This window comes from Nomascus leucogenys, chromosome 8 (assembly GCF_006542625.1).
Source record: "Nomascus leucogenys isolate Asia chromosome 8, Asia_NLE_v1, whole genome shotgun sequence".
Taxonomy (NCBI): Eukaryota; Metazoa; Chordata; class Mammalia; order Primates; family Hylobatidae; genus Nomascus; species Nomascus leucogenys.
In genome coordinates this window covers 52332874-52360819 of record NC_044388.1, presented here as the reverse complement: position 1 = coordinate 52360819, position 27946 = coordinate 52332874, and the positions used below count along the sequence as shown (strand labels likewise).

The window sequence follows — 27946 nt, the reverse complement described above, 5'->3', positions numbered from 1 at the left end:
GAGGCTGAGGCAGGAGAATCGCTTGAACCAGGGAGTTGGAGCTTGCAGTGAGCCAAAATCGTGCCACTGCACTCCAGCCTGGTGACAGAACGAGACTCCATCTCAAAAGAAAAAAAAAAAAAGGGAGAAACTTGTACATGGAGATATGCGTAAATGTACAGGGACACAGGGAGAAAATGGCTGTCTACAAGCCAAGGAGAGAGGCCTGAAATGGATCCTTGCCTCACAGCCCCCAGAAAGAGCTCACCCTGCCCCAACACCTTGATTTTTGATTTCCAGCCTTCAGAACTGTGAAACAATACATTTCTGTTGTTTAAGCCACTTTGTTATGGCAGCCATAAGAAATTGATACACTTTTTTTTTTTTTTTTTTGAGACGGAGTCTCACTCTGTCAGCCAGGCTCTGGAGTGCAGTGGCAGGATCTCGGCTCACTGCAACCTCTGCCTCCCTGGTTCAAGCAATTCTCCTGCCTCAGCCTGCCGAGTAGCTGGGATTACAGGTGCCCGCCACTACCACCAGCTAATTTTTTGTATTTTTAGTAGAGACGGGGGTTTCACCATGTTGGCCAGGCTGGTCTTGAACTCCTGACCTCATGATTCGCCCTCCTTGGCCTCCCAAAGTGCTGGGATTACAGGCGTGAGCCACTGTGCCTGGCCCTAATACACTTTTTTATATGAGAAAGTTACATTGCGAGAGCAACTAAATATTCCTCTGTACATCTTCCCAACCACTTCCACTGTATATAGACCAATAGCTAGAGTTAAATCCCAGTATGCCCCAAGGGACAATTACAGATTTAACACAGGAGAAGGCTTACACATCAAAAGACTCGTAAGACTTTGATAATTTATTCTTCTCTTCCCTGAGATAATTCTTCCAAAGCTTAGCATTCACTGGCTTTCGTTTATCATGCTCATGTCCTCTGCCATTTTTTGATGTACTTAATTCATAGGTCCCTTGTTGGTTCTTTAGTCCTCATTATTCATTTGAAAGCTTCTGGACTACCATAAGGCTATCCATGAGATGTTGGTATAGCGCCCTGAACATCTCTCTTATCCTACTTAGTACACTTGTCTGACGTTGACTTGTATTTTCTCCATTAGGCCCTGTTTTGTGTGAGGATTCCCAGTGTCTAGCGCAGTGCCTGGTACATACCACGTGTTTAATACCTAGTTCTTAAAGGAAGAAGGAAGAGAGGAAGAGGAAGGAAATTCCATCCAAGAAATGCTATCTAGGAACAATGTGGGTGTATCTTTCTCCTTAGTTACTTAGGAGTTACATTAGTACCCTTAGAACTTGTGCTGGAGAGATCAGTATTGGCAGTTTATTATTTCTTCACCCTTCGAAACTGCGTGGGTAATAACAAACTGTGGATAGTCTCACATGCTGTCTCCGAATACTTTCTCCCTAAAACTAGAGCATATCCTCTTAAACAGTGGCCTTGTTCCCCACCACCATGCCCTAGAACCAGGCCCTTAAATAATCCTGGGGTGTGTTCCTGATTAGACCTCTGGGTCAGAAAGGTTAGATGACTTAGTCTCGCAATCCCACTTTCTGCTCTGTTCTGATACTCTTGGTGTACACATGTTCCTCTGCTAGGTGCTTTTCATTTCTTTGAGGGCCTTCAATCTTCTGTTCAAGTTTGCATGGTGCTTCTAAGCCTTCTCACTTAGTTTTGAAATTAGCGTTCTACTCAGAATAGATAAATGCTGCCAACTTGCAGTTCTTTTGCTTGGCCCAGATTCCCTTACAGTTTGCAGGTAATTTTCAGGGTCTTCAGTATGAGATTATTTTCATTTCCTAGTTTCAACACAGATGGTTTTCTTCTTTACTTTTGGTTCATTTCCGTGCATTTTGGGGAAAAGAGATAGATAAATGTGCGCTTTTCAGCTACCTTTCTGGACAATATTAGCATTTCCCCTTTACTTCTGAATATCCTTTGGACTCTCCTATATTGGAAAAAGAGGGTGATTTATGTCTATTTTAATGGAAAACAAAAATAAATCTATAGACAAGTTGTTAGATATAATAGGAGTTTAACAAGGTGAATATTATAACAGCTATACCTTCACCCAGGTACACTTGCTGGGTTCTAACTCTCTCTCTCTCTCTCTTCTTGTTGTTGTTGTTTTCCCCCATGGGTGAGTTCTTTATGTCAGTCTCCACCATTTCCTCATAATCATTTTCATTTTGATTTCTATATTCTGACATCCAGTCCCCATCATACTGCAGCAGCTGATCTCTCAAAATAAATTCATTGATTTTTTTTTTTTTATAATTGCAGTTACATTTTTTCCCCTTTACTTTCCTTGCACACAGGACCGTATTTGATGCTGTTAATTAACCCTTCTTTAAAACTTTGTTTTTTCTTTACTTCTGTTTCTTTACTGACTGTGTACAGTAATCAGAAAAATCAGAAAAAGACCTGATTATCTCTAAATCAGGCCTTTTTCCCTCGAGGATCTTTGTGGCTATTTCCCCTGGTTTTCCTTGAGGAGAAAACTATCTCTCTACATCTCCCTTTTAACCCAACTTCCACTCCGCTATTTTAATAGTCTACTGGATGCTACTGTGAACAATTTAAAAGACAGAAGGACTGGGTGAAAAACGTGAGGGAATTTGGACTGATGTCTGCGTGTCTGGCTCGAGTAACAGTAGGGACAGCAGTGCTGTTTCACGTATACAAGGAACATGAGGGAGAAAAGGGCTCAAGAGGATCATTTGATTACAACAAACAGGAACAATGGAAACCACCTGACACCAGTCCCAAACCACCAGTGACATTAGTCCAACCACTTCAAGAGAGTCTGAACTAGGTAGAAAGGCAAACTGATAGAGGCTCTCGGGAAAGGAGTAACTACTGAGAAGTCAGCAAGAGAAAAAGTAACTTGACAACACTTTTCGAACCATTGCAGCTGCCTGGAAAGATCCCCTTTCCTGCTCTGGGAGGCTGTTCCATCTTCAACATCAGCGCTTTATCACAGAAGGCCTAAGCAGGGGAGAATGTTGCCACAGAAGCCAAAGAGGGAAAGTCTTAGTGAAGAGTCAAGAAAGAAAAGTCTTGGAGAAATACTTTTCAGTATGGCAGTGAGGAGTGTGGTGGCCTTCTTGAGGGCACTCTCACTGCCTTGGTGATACGGGCCATTTTGCAGTGTGTTGGCTGCAGAGAAGGCAACCTAAAGAAGGCATTCATGGAATGCAGCCTGCTTCTTGAACGAACCTGGATGAAAGGCAGGAGAATGCATGGCAGCTGGAGGAAAGCCAGGATGCAGGAGGGCTTTCCTTAGGACAGTCAACTAGACTTATAGGCGGGGTTAGAGAGCCACCCAGAAGCATGAAGCATGAGCCAGAGCCCAGGGTGCTTTGGAAAGATTTAGATAGGCGGTAGGGCCCATCCTTCTCTGTCATAGGAAGCAGGATGTAAATGGAGTTTCTCTGGTTGGCTGGAAGTTGAGGAAGTTTGCTTCCTATGGCTTCTATTCTCATCTACTGAAATGTGAGAAGAGGCAGTGGGAATGGAAAAGCTACCATGGGAATGAGAGGAGAAACTCAAGATAAGTGAGGGAATTTCTGCAAGCAGTGTGGAAAGCTGAACTGAGCCTGGAGCCATGTATTTGGGGTGACATGAGATCTTCAGCGGAGTGCTTTTTTCTTTTTTTCCAGCTTCACTTAATAACGTAAATAAAGATGATTTTGGTATAGGAATTTGCAGGATGGCTGATAGTGGAAAACAAAGGAAAATGGGGTAATAATAGAGCCTGCCATTTCAGAGACTGATCAAAGTGACTCACAGTGAGATCTAGACTAGAGAGGGCAGAAATGAAAGGACCAAAGAGCAGAAGGTGGTCTCAGTGGAGAGAAAAGGTAGATGGATGAAGAAAACTAGAGAGCTAGAAGGCTGTGATTGGAGATCAGGATGATGGCATTTAAGAGCCAGAGGTGAAGTTTAAAAATAGGGATTGTGAGCTGTCCATGTTGGCACATGCCTATAGTCCCAGCTACTATGGAGGCTGGGCGGGGAGGATCACTCGAGCCCAGGTATTTGAGGGTACAGTGAGCCATGATCATGCCACTGCCCTCCAGCTTGGGTGATAGAGCAAGACCCCAACTCTAAAAAAAAAAAAGAAGGAAAAATAGGGATTGTGCAATCGAATCAAACACAGAGGTCACTGGATAATAACAAACAGTAGTTTATAAGTAGCTTTTGTGTAGCTTTGTTTTTTTGATTTTTGTTTTTTTGTTTTTTGTTTGTTTTTTGAGACAGAGTCTCACTGTGTCACCAGGCTGGAGTGCAGTGGCACGATGTTGGCTCACTGCAACCTCTGCCTCCCAGGTTCGAGTGATTCTCCTGCCTCAGCCTCCCGAGTAGCTGGGACTACAGGCACGTGCCACCACGCCCAGCTAATTTTTGTATTTTTAGTAGAGATGGGGTTTCACCATGTTGGCCAGGATGGTCTTGATCTCTTGACCTCGTGATCCGCCCGCCTTGGCCTCCCAAAGTGCTAGGATTACAGATGTGAGCCACCGCACCCGGCCTTTCTGTAGTTTTTTGAGCAGCAACACAATAGTGGATAGAGCTGTAAAGAACACAAGGAGAGGAAGGGAAAATTCAAACAGCTGCGGCTTGTTGATCTTTTAATGCCTGGTTCTTGATTTTGAATCCATTGCTGTCTTTACAGGAGGGCACTAATTTCCAGCGAAGAAGTGTAGGTTGCTTTGATCGTATCTCATTCTTACAAAATGTAGCCTCACCAATGGCCGTTGTTTCTTTCAGTGGGCCTGACGCATATAGCTTCCAGATGTAAAGGTAAAGTACTCCAGTGGATGATTCATTTTAAATTAGAAATTAGCTGAAAGGCTAATAAAAGTTGAAAATAAAATTTATCTCAAACCTAGTTAGGTGGTTTTTTTTTTTTTTTTTTGGCCAGAGAAAATGGATATGAGGGAAGTATTCTTCCTGTAGTGAGAGATCAGGGGCAAAATGGTGATACCATCGCCATGGCACAGATCAAGTAGGATCTAATAATTTAGTTAATTTTATCTGTTTATTTGACTGTAGGTACTTGAGCATAAAGTTGTTTTGTTGTTGTTGTTATTTTTTTAAGAAAAAGCATCAGTGTTCTTTTTTGTTTTTTGTTTTTTTGAGAGAGAGAGAGAGGTCTCGCTGTGTTGCCCAGGCTGGTCTTGTACTCCTGGCTTCCAGTGGTCCTCCCACTTTGGTCTCCCAAAGTGTTGGAATTACAGGTGTGAGCCACTGCACCCAGTCAAGTTTTCCTTCTTAAGTGATAAGAGTGATACTTAGAAAGATACTCACTTGGAAGAAGAGAAATTAAAAATTTTAGCACTTTTTGGCCACCTAAAATTATTGCATGGAAGAGTGACCAAGAAAAACGCTGAAAAAAAATTTTCTTTGGGAAAATACATATTCCTTATATTCCTTAAAGCAAAAATGAATAGAGAAAAATTGGCACCCCTGTTGTGTTAGAAACTATTTGAAAAATGATGAATTGTAAATATTGTCAATTTTAATACTCCAGTTTTGATTTAAAGTTTGAAATCGAGATTTTCGGATGGAATGATTTCTTCTCTTTATATGGTAGTTAAAGCTTGCTTATTACCACAATCCTAGAAACTTGGCCATAAACAGGAATCTATGTGCCTGGGCAGAAACTACCCCATAAACACATTGTTATTTTAAAATCTTAAAGGAGAGAGGATATCAAAGTATACTCTTTATCATTTTCTCTTAGAAAATCTGACATTGTGTTTTTGGACTAGTAAGTAGAATAGATCTTTAGCAGGAAATTTATATGTAGGCCTTTGGGCTTCAAAAATACTTATCCCTGTGATCCTTTGGGCATATCTATGATGTTCATGATTTTGACGGTGTCAACATAGTTTATTTTGTCACATTTTTGCTTTCATGAACATAAAACCTTTAATTCGTTTTCTTTAAAAGGTACAGAAGCACCATTTTAGTTAAGCAGAACAAGTTTCATTTCATGTGACTCAATGAATAAAGGAAAAGACAACTTTTGACAAAGACACCAGTGAGCATTTTATTGATTAATGGGATGCATTATTTAGCTTTATGCTTGCAGACAGGCTCAAGATTAGATCTTAGTACATTGGGAAAAACTTCAGGTATACAACATGTCCTAACTTTTGTTGTGTTGACATTCAAGCTAGAGTTTAATACTCCTCTGATGAAGGTATTAAATAATGTAGGTTTCTAAGCTGTATGCAACTAAAGCATATTTGCTTCATGACCAACATCTATATCCTGTGATGTTATCCAGTGAGTGAAACGCAGGTCAACTCTACACAAAGCCTTTTTTTGTATTCGTATTTTGTCTTCTCCATCTCTCCTTTCTTATTATAGCATATTTTTTTCACTCTCAGGAAAGAACATTTATGCAGGGCTTGCTTAGCCCAACAAAGCATAGCACAGGCGGGGCTGACACGAATCAACGGGAGAAGTTTGAAAAAAGAGAACTGCTGGGATTAAATGTTCAATGATTTACTTGTCGTATTAGTCCATTTTCACACTGCTGAAGAAGACATACCCGAGACTGGGCAATTTACAAAAGAAAGAGGTTTATTGAACTTACAATTCCACATGGCTGAGGAGGCCTCACAATCATAGCGGAAGACAAAGAGGAGCAAGTCACATCATATGTGGATGGCAGGAGGCAAAAAGAGAGCTTCTGCAGAGAAACCCCCATTTTTAAAACCATCAGCTCTCATGAGACTCATTCACTATCAGGAGAACAGCACAGGAAAGACCCACCCCCATAATTAAATCACCTCCCACTGGGTTCCTCCCACAGACATGTGGGAATCATGGGAGTTACAATTCAAGATGAGATTTGGGTGGGGACACAGCCAAACCATATCACTGGTTGAATACACTTGGATTGTACGGAGTGGGGCTGAGCTGCTGACGTGTATGCTTCGTCCACTTTGGGGCAATTTTCTTATTGTATAAACTGAATCATGTGCCTGTCCTCATTTGGCTTCACATTAGAACCAAAAGATGAGAGATATGTGCCCTTTAAATGGACTTTTAGTCACATTTTATAACATAATCTAATTTTCAATGAATATACCAATGTATATATCTAGAATAAGCCATTTGCCTCAGGAAAACATATGTCAACATACTTACATGCAGTAAACGCCAACTGAAGCTTAACCTTTTCTAACAATTCTGAAGTCTCTCAAAACATTTACTACCTCTTTTTAGGAATTGCTTCCAGAGCCATAAGCACATTTTTACAAATATTGCCAGCAGGGATATAATATCTTCATCCATTAACATTAAATTGAATTTTCTGCAAATGATCAAAAAGTCATTCAGAGTAAATTCTGTTGTATAATGCAGATGATCAAGCTGAGTATTTGCCAGATTTTTATTTTAGAAAAGAGATGTTGCACTGGGCACAGTGGCTCACGCTTGTAATCCCAGCACTTTGGGAGGCCGAGGCGGGTGGATCACGAGGTCAGGAGATCGAGACCACGGTGAAACCCCATCTGTACTAAAAATACAAAAAAAAATTAGCCGGGTGTGGTGGCGGGCGCCTGTAGTCCCAGCTACTCCGGAGGCTGAGGCAGGAGAATGGCGTGAACCCGGAAGGCAGAGCTTGCAGTGAGCCGAGATCGCGCCACTGCACTCCAGCCTGGGCGACAGAGCAAGACTCCGTCTCAAAAAAAAAAGAAAAGAGATGTTGCTATAACATAAGTAAATAGATTCTTGTATGTGGCAGATAAATTTACTTGTAATCTGCTCTAGAGTGAAATTATTTTTTACATATAAGCATTGTCATCATTCTAAGGATTATTGAATAAGGAATATAAAATGTTCTTGTGTATTTGTGTATGTGTATATAATTTTTTGAAAGTTTCTTTATCCTACTGACCCTTCTCATAAACAGTAGCATATATACGTTATATGTAGTAGAATTTATATAGGAACATTGTCTTTTTCCCAGTAATGCTGATTCTAAACTAGATTATGTAAATTTCATGTAACATGACAGTGAACATTAAGAATAGTGGGGTGCTAAACATATTTAAAAATGATTTTAAAAATTGTTAGATTTCTAACATAGAAGGATATTGTCACTTTTAAATAATGTAAAGAAAAAATGCCCCAAACTATCTCTTTAATAAAGTATTTTTAAAATAAAAAACCATTTGTTCAACACTTTATAATGTATATGGTATTTCTCATATCTGGTGTTTTTTTTCATAACAACTAGAGAAAATTGCTATTACCATGATTCCCATTTGAAGAGGAGCCTATGAAGTTTCATTAGAGGTAAATCATCTTGCTCAAGATCACAGAACAGTAAGTGTTGGAACTGGAATAAACCTAGATTGTCTGACTCCAGATCTGTGCGTGTGTGTTTAATGTTTCAACTTTTATTTTAAAAGTTCAGGGTACATGTGCAGGTTTGTTACATAGGTTAACTCGTGACTCGGGGGTTTGGTGTACAGATATTTTGTCACCCAGGTACTAAGCATAGTGCCCGACAGTTTTTTGAGCTGCTGCGCCTCAAAGCCAAGTCCCTCCTTGTGGTCCACAATGTGCACAGATGAACGAAGTTATGGCAGAGTTAGCTAAAGAACACCCTCAAGTTTCCTCTGTGAAACTGGAAGCTGAACATGTCTGAAAAATATGAAATTAGCTCTGTTCCCACTTTTCTGTTTTTTAATAATTCTCAGAAAATTGACCGATTAGATGGTACACACGTCCCAGAGTTGACCATAAAAGTTCAGTGACATGCATCTAGTGGCTCCTTCCCACTCAGTACTAATGAACGTCTTAAAGAAGATCTCAACCTTCTCTTAAAGAAATTGACTTATGCTGCCCCCCGCATGCTGTTTATGAAAGGAACTCCTCAAGAACCACGCTGTGGTTTCAGCAAGCAGGTGGTGGAAATTCTTCACAAACATAGTATTTAGTTTAGCAGTTTCAATGTCTTCTCAGATGAAGAGGTTTGACAGGGGCTCAAAGCCTATTCCAGCTGGCCTACCTATCCTCAGCTCTACGTTTCTGGAGAGCTCATAGGAGGACTTGATATAATTAAGGAGCTATAAGCATCTGAAGAATTAGATAGAATTTGTCCCAAAGCTCCCAAATTAGAGGAGAGGCTCAAAGTGCTGACAAATGAAGCTTCTGTGATGCTCTTTATGAAAGGAAACTAACAGGAAGCAAAATGTGGATTCAGCAAACAAATTCTGGAAATACTAAACAGTACTGGTGGTGAATATGAAACGTTTGATATATTGGAGGATGAAGGAGTTCGGCGAGGATTAAAAGCTCACTCAAATTGGCCAACATACCCTCAGCTGTATGTGAAAGGGGAGCTGGTGGGAGGATTGGAGATTGTGAAGGAGCTGAAAGAAAATGGTGAATTGCTGCCTATACTGAGAGGAGAAAATTAATAAATCTTAAACTTGGTGCCCAACTATTGCAAGAAATACTTAATTGCATTGGGAGCAGTTCATGATTTAGTCCTCAGAAATGGGCTAGGAATAGAAAAATCCTGCTTACTCAGTTACATGTTTTTTGTATTTCACAATGTTGTGCTAAATAAAAGTATGTTACATTTTTTCCCACTAAAAATAGAATGCAATAAACATCTTCAAATTATTAACAATAATTGTATAAAAAAGTATATCTTTAGGCCGGGTGCGGTGGCTCAAGCCTGTAATCCCAGCACTTTGGGAGGCCGAGGCAGGTGGATCACGAGGTCAGGAGATCGAGACTATCCTGGCTAACACGGTGAAACGCTGTCTCTACTAAAAATACAAAAAAATTAGCCGGGTGTGGTGGTGGGCGCCTGTAGTCCCAGCTACTCCGGAGGCTGAGGCAGGAGAATGGCGTGAACCCGGGAGGCGGAGCTTGCAGTGAGCCGAGACTGCGCCACTGCACTCCAGCCTGGGCGACAGAGGGAGACTCCGTCTCAAAAAAAAAAAAAAAAAAACAGGGTATCTTTACAGCAATATTAAACACACAGCTACTATAAAGAAATTGAAATTGGTACAATCTACAGAGCTCATTCAGATTTCACAAGTTACACATGCCCGTGTGTGTTTGTGTGTGTGTTTGGCGTAACTTTTTGCAATTTTATCACTTGTGTTGTCTTGGATAGCCACCATCACAATCAAGATACACAACAGTACCACAGCCGTAAGAGTCCTGCATGTTACCACTTTACGAACATACCTATTCCCTCTTCCCCCATTCCTAATCCCTGACAACCAGTAATCTGTTCTCCATTTCTAAAATGATGTTGTTTCATAAATGTTACATAGACGAAATCATGCAACATGCATTTTTTTAAGATTGGCTTTTTTCCACTCAGCGTAATTTCTTCTAAGCTATGTGTGTATTAACAGTTTTTCTGTTTTTCCTGTTAGTAGTATTTCCACAGAATAAATGTACTACAATTTGTTTAATCATTCACCCATTGAAGAACATTTGGGTAGTCTCCAGTTTGGAACTATTATAAATAACACTGCCATGAACATTTGCATATCTATTTATTTATCTTAGTTTCTACTATATTATTTATTTCTAAAAGCTCTTTTTTTTTTTTTTTTGGAGACAGGATCTCACTCTGTTGCCTAGGCTGGAGTGCAGTGGTGTGACTGTGGCTCACTGCAACCCCTGCCTCCCGGGTTCAAGTGATCTTCCCACCTCAGCCTCCCTAGCAGCTGGGACTACAGATGGATGCCACCACACCCAGCTAATTTTTGTATTTTTAGTAGAGACAGGGTTTCACCATGTTGGCCAGGCTGGTCTCAAACTCCTGACCTCAGGTGATCCACCGGCCTTGGCCTCCCAAAGTGCTGGGATTACAGGCATGAGCCACCGCGCCTGGCCCATGCTTTGTAGTTACACATCAACCAGGGTATCATTTTCAGACAAATGTGAATGTGTTTTGAGTGGCCTGGTTTTGGCTCCCAATCATCTCTTTATTAACTTATCCTCAAACGTGAACAGATATCCAGGAAATCACCAGGCATTTGAAAAATGTCCTCAACATAAAAAAGAGACACTGTGGTAAATAAGCAGAAAAAATGATCATGGAGAAAATCTGACAAATACTGAACACGTAAAACTCTGATATCATCAAAGAGATTGGTGGAGACCACAGGTAGTGATAAATCAAGGCGGTGCTAAACAGAACTGCAATCAGATACCAAAAAACAGCTTTTGTAAGTTAAAAAATATGTAATTCTAAGGAGGAAATCTGGGAGAAATGTTGAGTAAATATGCCAGAAAGAAAAACAAAAGTACAAAGACATGGAAAATATGTTTAAAAGAGATGCAATACTCGGCCGGGCGCAGTGGCTCACGCCTGTAATCCCAGCACTTTGGGAGGCTGAGGCAGGAGGATTATGAGGTCAGGAGATCAAGACCATCCTGGCTAACACGGTGAAACCCCATCTCTACTAAAAAATACAAAAAATTAGCTGGGCATGGTGGCGGGCACCTGTAGTCCCAGCTACTTGGGAGGCTGAGGCAGGAGAATGGCGTGAACCCAGGAGGCGGAGCTTGCAGCTAGCTGGGATCGCACCACTGCACTCCAGCTTGGGCAACAGAGCGAGACTCCATTTCAAAAAAAAAAAAAAAGATATAATACTCAATCTAGGAAGTATAATAGTTGACTAAGAGTGAAAGGAAGATATTTTCAAAGGGGTGATGGAAAATAATTTCCCAGAGCTGAAAAACGTCAACCTCCAGACTGAGTGATCCCAAGGAGGTCTAGCGCAATGAATGGGAAAGAAGTGCAAGTAGACACACCACAGTGAAATTTCAGAACCCAAGGAGAAAGAAAAATCAGACCACCTTCCAGAGACAAAACAAACCAATTCAAAAATAAAGCAGCAAGCATGCAACTTACATCAGGCTACAGCATACCACTGGCTACTAAAAGCTACTTAAGAGTCTTTAAATTCTGGGGGGAAATTGTTTTCAATCCAGACTTTCATGTATAGCAAAATTATCAGAGGAGTTTGAGGGTAGAATAGATATTTTTAGACACTAGGGATCAGAAGATGGACTTGCTCACACACCCTTTCTTAAAAATTTGAGGATGTGCTCCAGAAAAAAATATTGGGTGTAGTACAGGAAAGGAAAAAGACAGGGATCCAGGAAATGAATTTTTATCCAGGAAGGCAAGGAAAGAAATCGTCAAATGACTGCTGTGTCTGGAGACTGGTCAGTGGACACTGGAGGTAGGTGGCCAAATAAATGGAGAGTTGAGAGACCTGCCCTACCCTTGAGAAGTAACTTTAGGCAATGATAAGAGAAGAGACTACAAGTCCTGAAGAGGTGATTGGAAATTCCAGGAAAACTAAAAGATAAACTGTTTATTACTCTAAACTTTTAGAATCAACATACAAAGCACAAAATATTTTGTTATTGTGATAGAACAGTAAAATTATCACAATGAAAAAAAACAGATGATAGAAGTTATGATTCAGGATGGAGGAGAGCTAAAAGGGAAAGATAAAGGAACTAATGTTTTTACTTTATTCTTTATTTATGAAAAAAAAATTTAGAAACAGGGTCTTGTTCTGTCACCAGGCAGCAGTGCAATGGCACAATCACAGCTCACTGCAGCCTCAAACTGTGGGACTCCAGTGATCCTCCTGCCTCAGCCTCCTGAGTAGCTGAGACTACAGGCACGTGCCACAACACCCAGCTAATTTTTAAATTATGATTATTTTGTAGAGACAGAGTCTCCTTATGTTGCCCAGGTTGGTCGCACACTCCTGGGCTCAGGCAATTCTCCTGCTTCATACTCTCAAAGTGTTAGTATTACAGGCTTGAGCCAACATGCCCAAACTATTTTTCTTTAAATCCTCACTTTAAAAAGTAAGAAGTCAATAGTTGATGAAACCCAAGTTGATGAAAAGTAAAAGATTACAAAGATTAAAAAATAGAGGAGCTAAGAATAATAATATGGCTGCATTGAGAGTATGAGGTAAATCCTCATCTCTCAGAGCAGAAAGCCCCAGTAGAAATGATTAATATGGATAAATCAAAAAATCATAGCAAACACGTCATCATTGGAAGCTACGGAAATAACTATGAGAAGACATAACCCAAAAATATTTAAAGTATTTATGTCTGTGGAGCTGTGAATACTGGCAGGGAAGATTGGGGCCTTTCTGTATTGATAGATATTTCTTAAATCCTTGATTATATGTTAATTTTATTAAGGGAATACATAAATTTGAAATTAAAAACAAGGATGAGCATCCACCTGAATTGCCCATGTCTGAGGAAAAGCACTGTTGAAGATGTCATCCACTGTATCAGGAAATCAGTGTTTCCTATCCAAATCACCAAATGCTAAATCCCTCCTATTAAGTCCTGTATTAGTCTGTTCTCACACTGCTGTAAAAAACTGCCCAACGTTGGGTAATTTATAAAGGAAATAAGTTTAATTGGCTCACAGTTCTGCATAGAGGCCTCAGGAAACTTACAGTTATGGCACAAGGAGAAGCAAACATGTCCTTCTTCACATGGCATCAGGAGAGAGAAGTGCCAGCAGAAGAAGTGCCAGACACGCATAAAACCAAAGATCTCATGAGACTCACTCACTATCACGAGAACAGCATGGGGGAACTGCCCCCACGATCTAATTACCTCCCATGAGGTCTCTCCCCCAACACGTGGGGATTCCAATTCCAATTCAAGATAAGATTTGGGTGGGGACACAGAGCCAGACCATATCAAGTCCTGAGGAAATTTGTTTTTGAAGAATGGGCATGTTGTTTTTTGTCACATGATGAAAACTTTGTTCCACAATGTATTTTCTTTTTGCCTTGTTAAAAAACTGAAATGTTAAATGAGCATTCGGTCATGAGAAACAGCTTCTCTCAGGTGCCTGGTAACATTTCCTGTCTCAGCTTCTCTCTATGCTTTCACTCATCTGTTCCTTAGTTGTTTTACTTTATATGGTTAAACTGCACAGTCTATTGCATTATTTGTCTTTAGGAATCGGCTATGTGTTCTGGATGTTAATCTTTTATCTGTTACATATGCTGCAAATATTTTCTCCAAGTTTATTGTCTTTTAACTTTAAGGCACAAGAAAGGAGATGAAATAAACCGCCTAAGATCACAGAGCTACTCAGGGACAGAGCCAGGACTCGATCTTGTCGAATGCTCTTTGATTTATACTCCATTTTCCTACTGCAAAGTATTCACATATAAATTATCTTATTAAAAAACCCACAGGATTTGCATTCTATCATAAAGACACATGCACTTGTCTGTTTATTGTAGCACTATTCACAACAGCAAAGACATGGAATCAACCTAATGCCCATCAACAGTAGACTGGATAAAGAAAATGTAGTACATATATACCATGGAATACTATGCAGCCATAAAAAAGAATGAGATAATGTCCTTTACAGGAACATGGATGGAACTGGAGGCCATTACCCTTAGAAAACTAACACAGCAACAGGAAACCAAATATCGTATGTTCTTACTTACAAGTGGGAGCTAAATGATGAGAACACATGAACTGAAAGGGGGAAAAACAGACACTGGAGCCTACTTGAGTTAGATAAACCCCACTGATGAGAATTTATGGTTTGTAGGGCATGACTCCCCACACCCCTTAGATAGGAATTTGGGCAAGATAAAAAACATCAGAGCATAGTCCTCAGTATTTATATAGTCATAACAATATAAGTATTAGATATCAACTTAATAAAGAATTGGGATACAACGGTACTAGAAGAGTTCTTGTATGTAGGTAAGGTGTGTGATGTTTTATAAGAGTACTAAATTCTTATGCTTCATCAGAAGTCAGCATTTAATGGTGGCAGGAGCCTGTAATCCCAGCTACTCGGGATACTGAGGCAGGAGAATCACTTGAACCCGGAAGGTGGAGGTTGCACTGAGCCGAGATCGCACCACTACACTCCAGTCTGGGCGACAGAGCAAACTCTGTCTCAAAAAAAAAAAAAAAAAAAAAAAAAAAAAAAAGAAACAGCTAAAAATGTTGAAAGGGTTGCCTCTACAAAGTGAAAATGGAGTTGGGAAAGGAAGAGTAAAACAGGGACTGATGTTTTTCTTATAGTCATTAGAGTACTATTGGGCTTTTAAAATTAGATATATTTCTTACTCGGATAAAAGAATTAAACATCAGAGAAAAGTATAGAAAAAATTAACACACACATGGGAAAGGACATTAACAGGCAATTCACAAAATGCAAAGAACCAATTGAAATAAAAATTTATTTTACTAAAAAATTAGATAAGTAAAAACATGCACAGCAATCAAGTGTGTTTTTCCATCGAATTATAAAAAGTCTGACTTCTCTGCTTATTGTTTTTCCTGTTCAGTAGATTGGAAATGTCATAACACTTACCTGGATTAATTTATTTCAAGGAAGCAATGAGATAATGCACAAGAACTCTAAACTCTTGTATGAATAGAAAGCAATGGAAAACCAGAAAGCTGCCTGCAGGATACGGCCTTCAAATCTGGCTAAAAAGATAGTGCCAACTTTCACATTTGGCATTCTTTTCTTTAAATAGATAATTCCAATTGTAAAAGTATCCCCCTGCCCTGCATGAGATTCGATAGGACTATTAAGTGGAAGGAAATTTTCATGTTTTCTGACTTGGCCCTGTGCAAAATGTTTGCTCTTCATTAATCTATCTAATTACGCTGGTGGAAAGAGCACAGGGAGAAATGAGCATGTAACATACACATTAGACTGTTCTTATCAGGTGTTTAGGGTGACCATATATCCTGGTTTGTCTGACACAGTCCTGGTTTATGGCTGTATTCTAACAGTGATTATCAATAGCACCTACTTTTATTCTCAAAGTGTTCTCATTTGGATGATAAATTATATGGCTACCCTAAGTCAACAGGTATTAATTTATGCTAATTAGAAGACAAAATGCCTTAGGTACCATATGGGAAAAGGTAAATTTGTTATATTGCACATATTTTAAGACATTGGATTATGTTCTTGATGACACAAAATACTTTAATATGTGTGTGGCTAATGCAGTTAGAATGGGTTTTGTTTTGTTTTCTGTCTCTCAAAAGATAACTGAAATCTGCTTAAGCATTTGGGCAAATTCTTTGTTGTCAGCCTATATGCTTCAACGGCTTACTATGGCGTTTGTCCCAATAAATCCACCATAAGTTGAAATATGGTAAGTCAAAACTGCATTAAGAAAAACTTTTTTAAAAGTGAGAAAAAAACAAACAAAAACCTGCATTTAATACACCGATAAAGCTATCATAAAGTGAAAAAAATCATAAGTCAAATGTCGTAAGTTGGTGACTATCTATATTCTGTAGCACGTTGACAGGGAATAGACAGATTTATCCTGGAAAATATTAGAGTCAAATGATGCAAAGAAACCTTGTCCATTAAAAACAAATGCCAGTACAGCTCCTATGAAACTTTTTTTTCAAACTTTTAAGTTCAAGGGTACATGTGGAGGATGTGCAGGTTTGTTATATAGGTAAACATGTGCCATGGTGGTTTGCTGCACAAATCATCCCATTATCTAGGTATTAAACCCAGCATTCATCAGCTATTCTTCTTAATGCTCTCCCTCCTCCTACCTCCAACCCTTTTACAGGCCCCAGTGTGGGTTGTTCCCCCGACATGTCCATGTGTTCTCATCATTCAGCTCCCACTTACAAGTGAGAACTGCAGTGTTTGGTTTTTTGGAACCTGTTATTTTTCACAGAACCTCATAATGGCACCACCTGATTTACTACAGAGTGCACCCGTCTCTGTAATCTGTATTCTTAGTGGTGATCCCAAGGATCTACAACATTCTAAATTGTTTTCTACATAAGTAACGAAATTTACAAATCATGATATCTACCTTTCTTATCAAAATTTCTTGGAATGGCTGAAGAAAAAAAGTTATACTTTAATAACCTATCAGTGCACTGGAAAGTGAGAAAGAGTGCCATCAGCTTGCTAGAAACTAAGAAATTCCTGAAAGAAGGAAAGCAAACAGGCTCACATTTATAGAGTAATGAGTCTAGAGGGAACTTTATCCAAAATAGGTGGGGGAGAGACCTTCTGTGAAAGTGGGGGGCATGTCTTAGGGGAATAAAAGGTGTGAGAAGAGGTCCCAGGGGCAATCATTTGCGGTGATCGATTCATTAGGGAACTGCATTTAAGAGCAGGTTAGCCAGTTTCTGTTTTGGTTGAGCAACTGACAATGACGGCCTTGCTCTCAACATAAAGCAGACATTGTGAGTGCTAGAGATGGAGAGGCAGGGAAATGCCTCAGTAGCTAATTAACCTCTTAATATAATCTATCAAAATGTTACAGTAGGGAGCTAGTCAGACATGAGCAGGGCAGGAGAAGCCCCATCACCACCACCAGGAATGTCAGGTGACCGTCAGGTGATGGTCAGGGGGTTGTTACACTGTTTTATTTAAAATAATAATTGGTTGCAGCCAGCACCAGGGAAAGGCAGCCTCCCAATAGATAGAAAACACTTGAAACTGGTGATGAGCAGCTTCCCGATCAGATCTCAGGAGCTGGGCGAGTGAGCTCACACATGCACACTAAAAGGCAAAATGGTGATGTTTAACTGGTGCATGACCTTCCTCTAGGAACGCTTGACTGGTAAGGGAAGGACACCTCAAGAGCATGCATACAACTTAAACACACTGTGTGTGTGGCCCCCCGCAAGGGCTAGCAGGCCACTGTACATGTGGACAGCCCACCCCAAGGAAAGGATCAGGGAGAAGTAATGCAATCCCGGAAGCATGCCAACGTATAAGACCCTAAGTCAAAGGTCAGACTACACACTTGATCCCTCAAGTCACCCACTAGGCCCTTTTCCAAGTGTACTTTAATTCCTTTCGTTCCTGCTCTAAAGCTTTTATTTTATTTATTTTTTTGAGATGGAGTCTTGCTCCGTCATCCAGGCTGGAGTGCAGTGGCATGATCTCGGCTTACTGCAACCTCTGCCACCCAGGTTCAAGCGATTCTTGTGTCTCAGCCTCCCAAGTAGCTGGGACTACAGGCACACACTACCATACCTGGCTAATTTTTGTATTTTTAGTAGAGATGCGGTTTCATCATGTTAGACAGGATGGTCTTGAACTCCTGACCTCAGGTGAGCCACCTGTCTCAGCATCCCAAAGTGCTGGGATTACAGATGTGAGCCACCACACCCGGCCTGCTCTAAAGCTTTTAAATAAACTTTCCCTCCTGCTCTAAAACTTGCCTCGATCTCTCACTTTGCCTTATGCCCCTCAGCCAAATTCTTTCTTCTGAGGAGGCAAGAATTAAGGTTGCTGCTGACCCAGTAGGTTTTGCCACCACTAAGAAACACTTTTCTAATAATAGTGTTTTCTCCCCGAGGATCATTGTCAGCAAGCTGCATCTATGAACAAACTGCATCCAGGCATATTATTCCAAAAATATGAGATTAGCGAGGAGGGAGAGGTGAATAGGTGGAGCACAGAGGAGTTTAAGGCAGTGAAAACACTCTGTATGATATCATAATGTGGACACATGTTGTTACGTATTTGTCTAAATGCATAGAATGTTCAACAGTGAACCCTAAGGTAAACGATGGACTGTAGGTGATGATGATGATGTGACAATGTAGGTTCACGAGTGTCACAAATGTCCCACTCATGTGGGGATTGATGATCATGGGGGAGGCTGTGCATGTGTCAGGGAAGGGGGTATATGGGAAATCTCTCTGCCTTCCTCTCAATTTTGCTGTGAAGCTAAAACTGCTCTAAAAAATAGTCTTAAAAAAATAAAACACAGACAGAACAGAGAATCACGGTATATTTGAGGAAACACAAGAAGAAGAAAGAAATGCAATAAAAAGAACAAACACCTAAAGAAATAGGGTTAATAGAGTGTAAACAAAAAAGTATCTGAAACAGGTCTCAATCCATTTAGTTTATTTTGCAAAGGTGAAGGATATACCTGGGAAAGAGGTCTGTTTTCTGCAAGGATGATTTTGAGGGCTTCCGTATTTAAAGGGGAAAAGTAGGCTGAAGGGGAATGAGGGAGGGTATGGTCATATTACTGAATCCACTTGTTTCGAGAGAAAAGGAGCAGATAGAGGAACAGTCAGTTATGTATTTGTCTCACACTCAGTAAATTGGTGCTTTACACTAAAGAAGGTGAACACAGAGTAGCTACCTGTGGAGATATTTAATCTTTTATCTGTAGCTATCTGCTTAGGAACAAAAGGAAAGGTAGCTTCTTCCATGACTCAGCTTTCAATTAAATTTTTTTTTTTTGGCAGAGTGAATTGGGGCCCCAAGTTTTTATTTTCTTTTCATAAAAGCAATCAAGAAAAGACTTAAAGACAAGTGTAATAATGTTCAAAGAAGAACTTCAGGCGAATTAAATTTCACAGAGTTTAACTGAGCGAAGAACGATTTACAAATTGGGGAGCCTCCTGAGAAAGAGTAAGCTCTGGGACTCCAGTGCAGCCATGCGGTGGAAGAAGATTTATGGACAGAAAATGGAAATGAGGTACAGAAACAGGCAGATTGGTTACAGCTTGGCGTTGGTCTTATTTGAACATGGTTTGAACAGTTGGCCGTCTTTGATTGGCCAAAACTTGGTGATTGGCATAAGAGAAGGTTACAGTTTGTTTACACTTCCATTTAGGTTATAGTTCATGATGTACAGAGAAATATTTAGGCTTAACTTAAAATCTGTAAGAAGGCAGCTTTAGGCTAGACTTGTTTTAACAATTCCCCCTTTTTGGTCATCCTCTCAAAATTTAGTCAAAATTGAGAAGATGACCAAAACTTTAGTCACTGATGGCACTATTACCATCATAAATGTGCTTATTTGCTCTTGAAACCCACTGGGAAATAGTTTAACAGTGGATTTTGTAAAATGAGAAAGAGGACTTCAGGTCCCTTTTTTTTTTTTTGGTAAGGATTAGAGTAGAGGGTGCCTCTGTGTGCTGCAACGTCCTATTCACAGGAGAAAAAAAACAAAACTTGGTCTATTCTTGGATTTATGTGTTTCCTTAAAGTCTTAGTGTGATTATGTGGCGTTTAGCACAATTGACTCCATTTTGGTTTGGTCAGGTCTGCTGGGGCCTAGTGCGTGAGCTTAATCCAAAACAGCGGACTCCCTTAACTTTGGTTAAAAATTCCCTTTGTTTGGTCAGGTTCTCACTTAGGTGAGAGTGCGACCAAAACTTAGGGCCTCAGTGCCTCTCTCAGTTACTATTATTTTGGGTTTCTGGTCTCAGCACGTCATTCATAGGTTAGGGTGCCCTCAGGGTCACACATTTCTTTCAGCTCTTGATACTCCAGTTGAAGAGCGACCGCTTGACATTCTAGAGATGGTGGCATGCAAACATTTAAAACTTTTGAGGGAATACAGCACACCAGGGAGATTGCTATTTTGACTATCTGCAGGACAATACCAAGAGTTTGGCATATGCTCCTTAGCTAAGGTCCCCATAAGCCAAACCACCTAAAATCAAACAGATCAAAGAATGAGCTAGAGAGTCTACTCGCTTTAAGCGTTCTCTTCTTTAATCCTCTACAACTGAATCTCTATAATACCTGATGTGATGTATTTCTTCTTAGACAACAAGAAATGCCAGCAGCTGTATAGATACTTCTTTGTTTAGTCAGTAAGGAATCTAGAGCAGTTCTATTATTTAGCATCACTTTCACAAGAGAATTTAAAGTCTGTCATGTAACCATAGCCTTTGTAGTAGAATCTGCTATAGAGCCTATCATGAGGGATAAATTTTTCATTTACTCCAAACTGTGAAAAAGGACCTAACAAATGATGCCCTTCCAGAAGAGTTTAGACCTTTTGGCAATGTTCTCTGTATTATTATTATTTTTAATTTATTTGTTATTTTTGAGATGGAGTCTCACTGTGTCACTCAACCAGAAGTGCAATCACATGATCTCGGCTCACTGCAACCTCTGCCTTCCATGTTCAAGAGATTCTCCTGCCTCAGCCTCCTGAGGAGTTGGGATTACAGGCTCGTGCCACCGCGCCCGGCTAATTTTTGTATATTTAGTAGAAACAAGGTTTTACCATGTTGGCCAGGCTGGTCTCAAACTCCTGACCTCAGGTGATCCACCCGCCTCGGCCTCCCAAAAGGCTGGGATTACCAGAATGAGCCACTGATCCAGCCTACAATGTTCTATTTAGCTCATGATGTAGGTTAAGAGGATTGGACTTAAGTTCTCTTCCTGACTGATTATGAGGCAACACATGTACCATTAAAATTTGTCAGCCGGGCGCAGTGGCTCACACCTGTAATTCCAGCACTTTGGGAAGCCAAGGCAGGCAGAGCACAATGTCAGGAGATCGAGACCATCCTGGCTAACACGGTGAAACTCTGTTTTTACTAAAAATACAAAAAATTAGCCGGGCTTGGTGGCAGGGAACTGTAGTCCCAGCTACTCGGGAGGCTGAGGCAGGAGAATTGCTTGAACCCACGAGGTGGAGGTTGCAGTGAGCCGAAATTGTGCCACAGCATTCCGGCCTGGCAACAGAGCGAGACTCCGGCTCAAAAAAAAAAAAAACAAAAAAAAAAAGGGTGGGGGGAAGTTTAATCGACTCATGGTTCTGTAGGCTATCCAGGAGGCACAGGCACATAAGGCAGCTTCTACTTCTAGGGAGGCCTCAGGAATCTTACAATCATGGCGGAAGGGGAAGCAGGCTCATCTTACATGGCTGGAGCAGGAGCAAGAGAGAGCGAGTGGGGAGGTGCCACATATTTTTAAACAACCAGATCTTGTGAGAACTCACTACACAGTACCAAGGCGGGATGGTGCTAAACCATTCATGAGAACTGTGCCCCTATTATCCAGTCACCTTCTACCAGGCCTCACTTCCAACACCGGGGATTACAATTTGACGTGAGATTTGTTTGGGGACACAGATCTAAACCATATCGGAAACTGAACTCTGAAACCCTGTGTGAATATAGTACCTATCAAGGCTCGACATAGATATTGAGATGTTTTCTAAAGTAATCTTCTCTCAGTCTGTTCTTGTAAAGTTATGAAACCAAAAGAAAATAGAATTAACACTGTCTTAGTCTTTTCTGAGTGCTGTAACGAAACAGCGTAGACTGGGTAATTTATAAACAACAGAAATTTACTTCTCACAGTTCCAGAGCCTGGAAAGTCCAAGATGAGGCTCTGGCAGATTTGGTGTCTGATGAGGGCCATTTTCTGGTTCATAGTGTTACTGGTAGAAGAGACCCAAGTTACCCTGAGTTACTGGTGGCGAATCCTTAGACATCTGCAGCAACTTCAGCCCTGGCCTCCTCAGGAGAATGAATTCAACTGAGGGGCATAAAGAAGAAGAGACTGAGGCAAGTTTCAGAGCAGAAATGGAGGTTTATTAAAAAGGCTTTAGAACGGGAAAGAAAGAAAAGAACCCTTGGAAGAGATCCAAGGGGGCGCCTGAAGGTTAAAGAGAGAAAAAAGAAGAGCCTTGAACCTTGATCCTAGGAGTTTATAGGCTGGCCTCTTTCCCATGATTCTTCCCTTAAGCTGGGCTTTCTGCATGTGCAGTGCCCTCCTTACCCTTAGGAACTGAGTATGCACAATTTAGATGCCCAGCAATGACTCTGAGTCATGCTTACCCACCATTTCCTTGGAATCAACATGTGTCTTGTCAATAACGTGTTACGCACATTACCACAACTCTTCTGCTCTTCCTAGAAGCTGTATTAGGGAGCACGTTTAGGGAGTTAGACGCGTGCCCGTCTGAGGCTTTCTTCCCTTTTCTGGTGGCACGTACCTGGAACATCATACTTTGCCATTTTTATGTCTTAATGTGCATGCCCAGGAAGTTGCTTCTCCCTGGGGTCTGCACTCAGTTAACATTTTTTTTGTTAACAGGTGTGAATCATCAGGAAATGACCTCTCCCTGGCGCTGCCCAATTATTGTTTTTAAAGAGGCAATGCAATGATTGTTGAACCATCACGCAGCATTCCTAGTGGGTGGTGAGGGAGAGCCCTCTCCTTTCCCACTCATGCCTATCTATCTACTTATAACAATAGTGGACACACCTTCTAGCTGTGTCTTCACATGGCGGAAGGGCAAATGAGCTTCCTTGGTCTATTTTGTAAGAGCACTAATCCCAATGATGAAGGCTCTGTCCTCATAATCTAATCACCTCTCAAAAGAAAGGGATTGGCCAGGTGTGGTGGATCACACCTGTAATCTTAGCACTTTGGGAGGCTGAGGCAGGCAGATTGCCTGGGGTCAGGAGTTCAAGACCACCCTGGGCAACATGGTGAAATCGGTCTCTACTAATACATACAAAAATTAACCAGGTGTGGTGGTGGGTGCCTGTAGTCCCAGCTACTCTGGAGGCTGAAGCAGGAGAATTGCTTGAACCCAGGAGTCGGAGGTTGCAGTGAGCCAAGATTGCACCACTGCACCCCAACTTTGGTGACAGAGCAAGACTCTATCTCCAAAAAAAGGGAAAAAAGGGATTATTCTCTGTATATAATCACATTAGGGGTTAGGATTTCAACATTAGAATTGTGGGGGAACACAGACATTCAGGCCATAGCAAACACCAAACACCAACTAGGCAAAAAGAACAGACCCCCAGTGGCATCAGGGTCACACTGACATGTAGAAGCCCACCCACATCTGAAATTCTGAACTCCTCTACCCCTGGGGTGGGCTGAGGGATCATCTGAAATGACCCAGACAAATGAATCTCACTTTCTGGATTGATTTATAGACCCCCTGTGTTGCAGAGCCGTACTCCCTCCCCTCTTTGGCCGCACACCAACCTGAACAGTATCTCAAAACAGCTTGAGGTATGGTGTGTGCTCTCCAGGATGAGTCCTGTCTTTGAATTGGTCCCTAATGCCACCATAACCACCCAGCCAGCTACAGCTGAATATATTGACAGTCTCAGCTCAGAACAAATTGCAGTTGAGCATTTCCTGCCTGAGTGTACAGGCACTAAGTCTAGCTTTGCTTTTGAAGTTAATTGTTCTCTCCTTTATCTGTCTGATATGTCTCTAATCTATATTAACACATTACATGTGCTCAAAGGTAATTTTTATCCATTAAAAATAACTAGAGAATGTTCTTTTCTTTGAGATCATCAGCACTCTTCCATGACTACTTTACTAGTCAATTTTACATGTTTGCTATTTGAAGAGTGCCTCAATCACTGCCAGACCTCTTTTTTCCCTCAATTAACTCAGAACATCCAAGATTGAACTCATCATCATTGCTTTGAGAAGGCAGCCCTCCCCGGCCCCCGCTGCAAACCCCATTTCCAGGAGTTCCATGACTCTGCTGTCTGCCACGCTACAAGACCTCTGATTCTTCTTACTCTCTGTGTTCACTAAGAAGTATCATTTTGTTTTCCAATTTCCTGTAGGATTTTTCCAATCCTGTCTATTTTTATGGTTACCTCCAGTCCAGATCTTCATCTCTTCACACCTGTATCCATTATGATTGTATTGTACCTCCTAATTATTTCCACAAGCTTAACAGTTGTCTTCGTATTCAGCAAATACTAATTGTCACAGTGTGCTAAGCCTTTCCTGTCCAAATCCATCCTACACACTATTCCCAGACTAATTTTTTTAACATGTGCACTTATCACTGTGCCAAGATGGTCAGTTGTTCCCAGGCTGCTTTCTTTCCTTCAGACATAGAAAGAGAATTTCTAGTTGGGCACTCAGTTAAAAATTTCCTCCCATCGATTTTTCTCACATGTGCCTCTTCTGGGACTCTACGATTGGAGGTTGACCTGTGTATTGGGCCATTCATTTTCTTATTCTTCATCTCCTATCTTCTATCTCTTTATCTTTTGGCTCTACTTTCTGGGAAATTCTCTCATTATTATCTTGTAACTCTAATACTGAGACTTTCTTCTTCTCACTCTGTCTTTGTGTCCTATGTGTATGTGCCTTTCATATTGGCTGCTCGTGCATCTGGTGCCCCAGGCTATCTTCCTCTGTAAGAGTGGAGCCTGTGAAGCTGATTGACAATTCTGTGTGCATGGGAAGTTTGTCAACTATGGTCTTCACTGCAGGGTGGCCTAATAGAGTCATTTTATTGGAGAACTTCCAAAGTCAATATTTGTAGGTCTTTTGCCTTGAGCTGGTCATCTTCCCCAGGGAAGAATCTTCCAGACTTCAACCTGGAGATAATAGGCCTGGCTCTCAGTTCTCTGGGAAGTTGTTGAAGGTCTAGACATCAATTAGAGAAACTTCCCATCATTCCTCTTGTTTTCCATCCAGTATCTTCAAACTCAACTGTGCTTGTGCAACACTGTTTTATTATCTCCACACTTCTGCCAAAGTAGGAGAGGCCATCTGGGCAGGGTCGACAGACTTAGCAAATCAAAATGCAGGCACCCACTTACATTTAAATTTCAGATAACAAGTAATTGTTTAATGTAAGTATGCCTCATGCAATATTTGGGACACACTTATACTCAAAAAAATTATTCATTCCTTATCTGAAATTCAGATTTAACTGGGTATCCTACATTATCTGGCAACCCTACATCTGGGTGTCATACTGCTTCTCAAATAGACTTTGTGCCAATCTTCCTGTTTTGGGCCCCATTTTTAACCCTACAAGAGATGCCTGAATCTGCCAATATAAGAACAAGCAATGAGAATCAAGCTGTTTTCCAGCTTATCTCGGAGCTGACTTGGGAATAGCTTTCTTGGGTCTGCTAAGTCAGTTACCACTTGCCCATCTGCTTTCCAGCTTCCAGAATTGGGTGGCTGTTGGTTTTTCTCTTGTAAATCTATAAAGCTTTACAGGCTTACATCTTCTGGTTTTGTTTGTTTTGCTTTGGTATTGATTTTGGTTTCTTTTGCTTATCATAATATTTTTGGTTTTTAAGCATCTTAATTGAGGTGTTACGTTTTAAGCCGTACAATTTGTGCTATTTGGCAAATGTACACGGGGGGTAGCCACCACCGTAATCAACACATAGAATATTTCCCACTACCTCGGAAAATTTCCTTCCGCTGCTTTGCCCTCATTCTCTTCCTCCACTCCCTGGCCTCTGGCAATCACTGATCTACTTTATGTTATTTTAGTTTTGATTTTTGTACAATTTCATAAAACGAGATCATGGCATATGTGATCTTTTGTGTCTGGCTGCCATCGCTTAGCATAATGCTTCTGAGATTCATCATGCATCACGCATTGCTGTGCGTATCAGCAGTTTTCTCCTTTTCCTGCTGACTAGTATTCCATTGTATGAATATATACAATTTGTTTACCCATTTGCCAGTTGAAGAACGCTCGTTTCCAAGTTTTGGCTATTGAATAAAGCTGCTATGAACGTTGATATACAAGTCATCGTGTGGTTACATGTGTTCATTGCTCTCATGTAAATTCCTAGGAGTGTTTCTGAGTCACATAATAGGTTTATGTTTAGTTTTGTAAGAAATTGCAAACTGTTTTGCAGAGTGGCTGTACCATTTACCATCTTAAATTCCCACCACCATGTGTGAGGCTTCCAGGGGTTCCACGGCCTCGAGAATACTTGGTGTTGTCAATCGAATTAATTTTAGCCACTTTACTGAGTATGTAGTCCTAGCTTGTTGTGGTTTTCATTTGCATTTCCCTATTGATTTTGAGTATCTTATTTGCCATTCAAATATTATCTTTGGTAACGTGTCTGTTCAAATCTTTCACCAAATTTAAAAAATGAGGTTATTTATCTTCTTATTGATCTTGTAAGAGTTCTTTCTATGTTCTGGATACATTCCTTTTCAGATAAATGATTTGCAAATATAGTTGACCCTCATTATTCATGGATTCCATATTTTGGAAATCACCTATCCACTAAAAACTTTTTATAACTCCATGTAGGACACTATAAGAGTCACTACATATTGTGACTATGTAGTCAATGATAGTCGTAGGCCCAGTCAGACATTTCACAGGGCTGACACTATGTGTCACACAGCAGTGTGATGCAGCCTGGCCCAGGCGTTTCCAGTCCTGGCCCTGGATTTCCAGGGGACGAGATCACCTCAGCACAGGTGCAACTCTCATAAATCTTACAACAAATCTGACACTTACAGGAATAGCTCAAACTCTATGAAAGAAATACCTGGTGACTGACCCAGACTGAATACAGGTATAAGAAAGGAGGACAAATCCTCCGAACTCTGAGAATGGTCTCTAGATGGGGACCCTCCTGGTCAGGTGGTTATCCAACCCCTGACTGTGTATGGCCCGTGCCGTCAGCCTGTCCTGCTATCCCTCTCAGAAGAAGAGTGCTGTGAGAATAAACTGAGCAGCTGATGTTGCTGAATACTCATCTTTCACATCATCAGATGGAAAGGGAAAAGTCCCCCCGGGGGAGCTGGTTAACTAGGCCCACCCGAGAGTTTCCAAAACAACACCCCCAAATCAGCACTCGCAGCACTTTTGTGGTCATTTGCAGACATGCACAGAGTGGTGAAACATTTGAATTACTCGATGTGCAAAATCTCAGCTGAGGCTGTATAGGACGATGCTCTGCCTTCTTGTTCCAGCTCTCAAACCGTAAACAAATGTTCATTCTGCACCCTATATAGTGCCATGTTTTTGCATTTTTGTACTCTTGTTAGTGATTTTGCTGTTTAAAATGCCCCCAGGCATGGTGCTGAAGTGCTGTCTACTGTCTCTGAGTGCAGGAGGCTGCGATGTGCCTGTGGAGACAATACCTGTGCTGGATGAGCTGCCTTCAGCATAAGTTGCTGAGCTTTTGGCATTAAGTTCAGTGTTAATGAAGCAACAGCCAGGTACATCGAGGCAAATCACCTCTTCCCGCCAGAAAGTGCTGAAGTAGCATCTATAGTAGGTGACAAAACTACGGAAAAAATGGAAAAGCGGCTAAATTTGTGGATTTGTGAGACAATGTCTGATTAAAACAAAAAGC

The 27946-nt window shown here is 40.9% G+C and overlaps 1 pseudogene; it reads left to right on the top strand.

Annotated features, from left to right (window-relative positions):
- The first annotated feature begins 772 nt into the window (after positions 1–772).
- LOC100584748 lies at positions 773–9450 on the top strand (annotated as a pseudogene).
- Positions 9451–27946: the final 18496 nt, after the last annotated feature.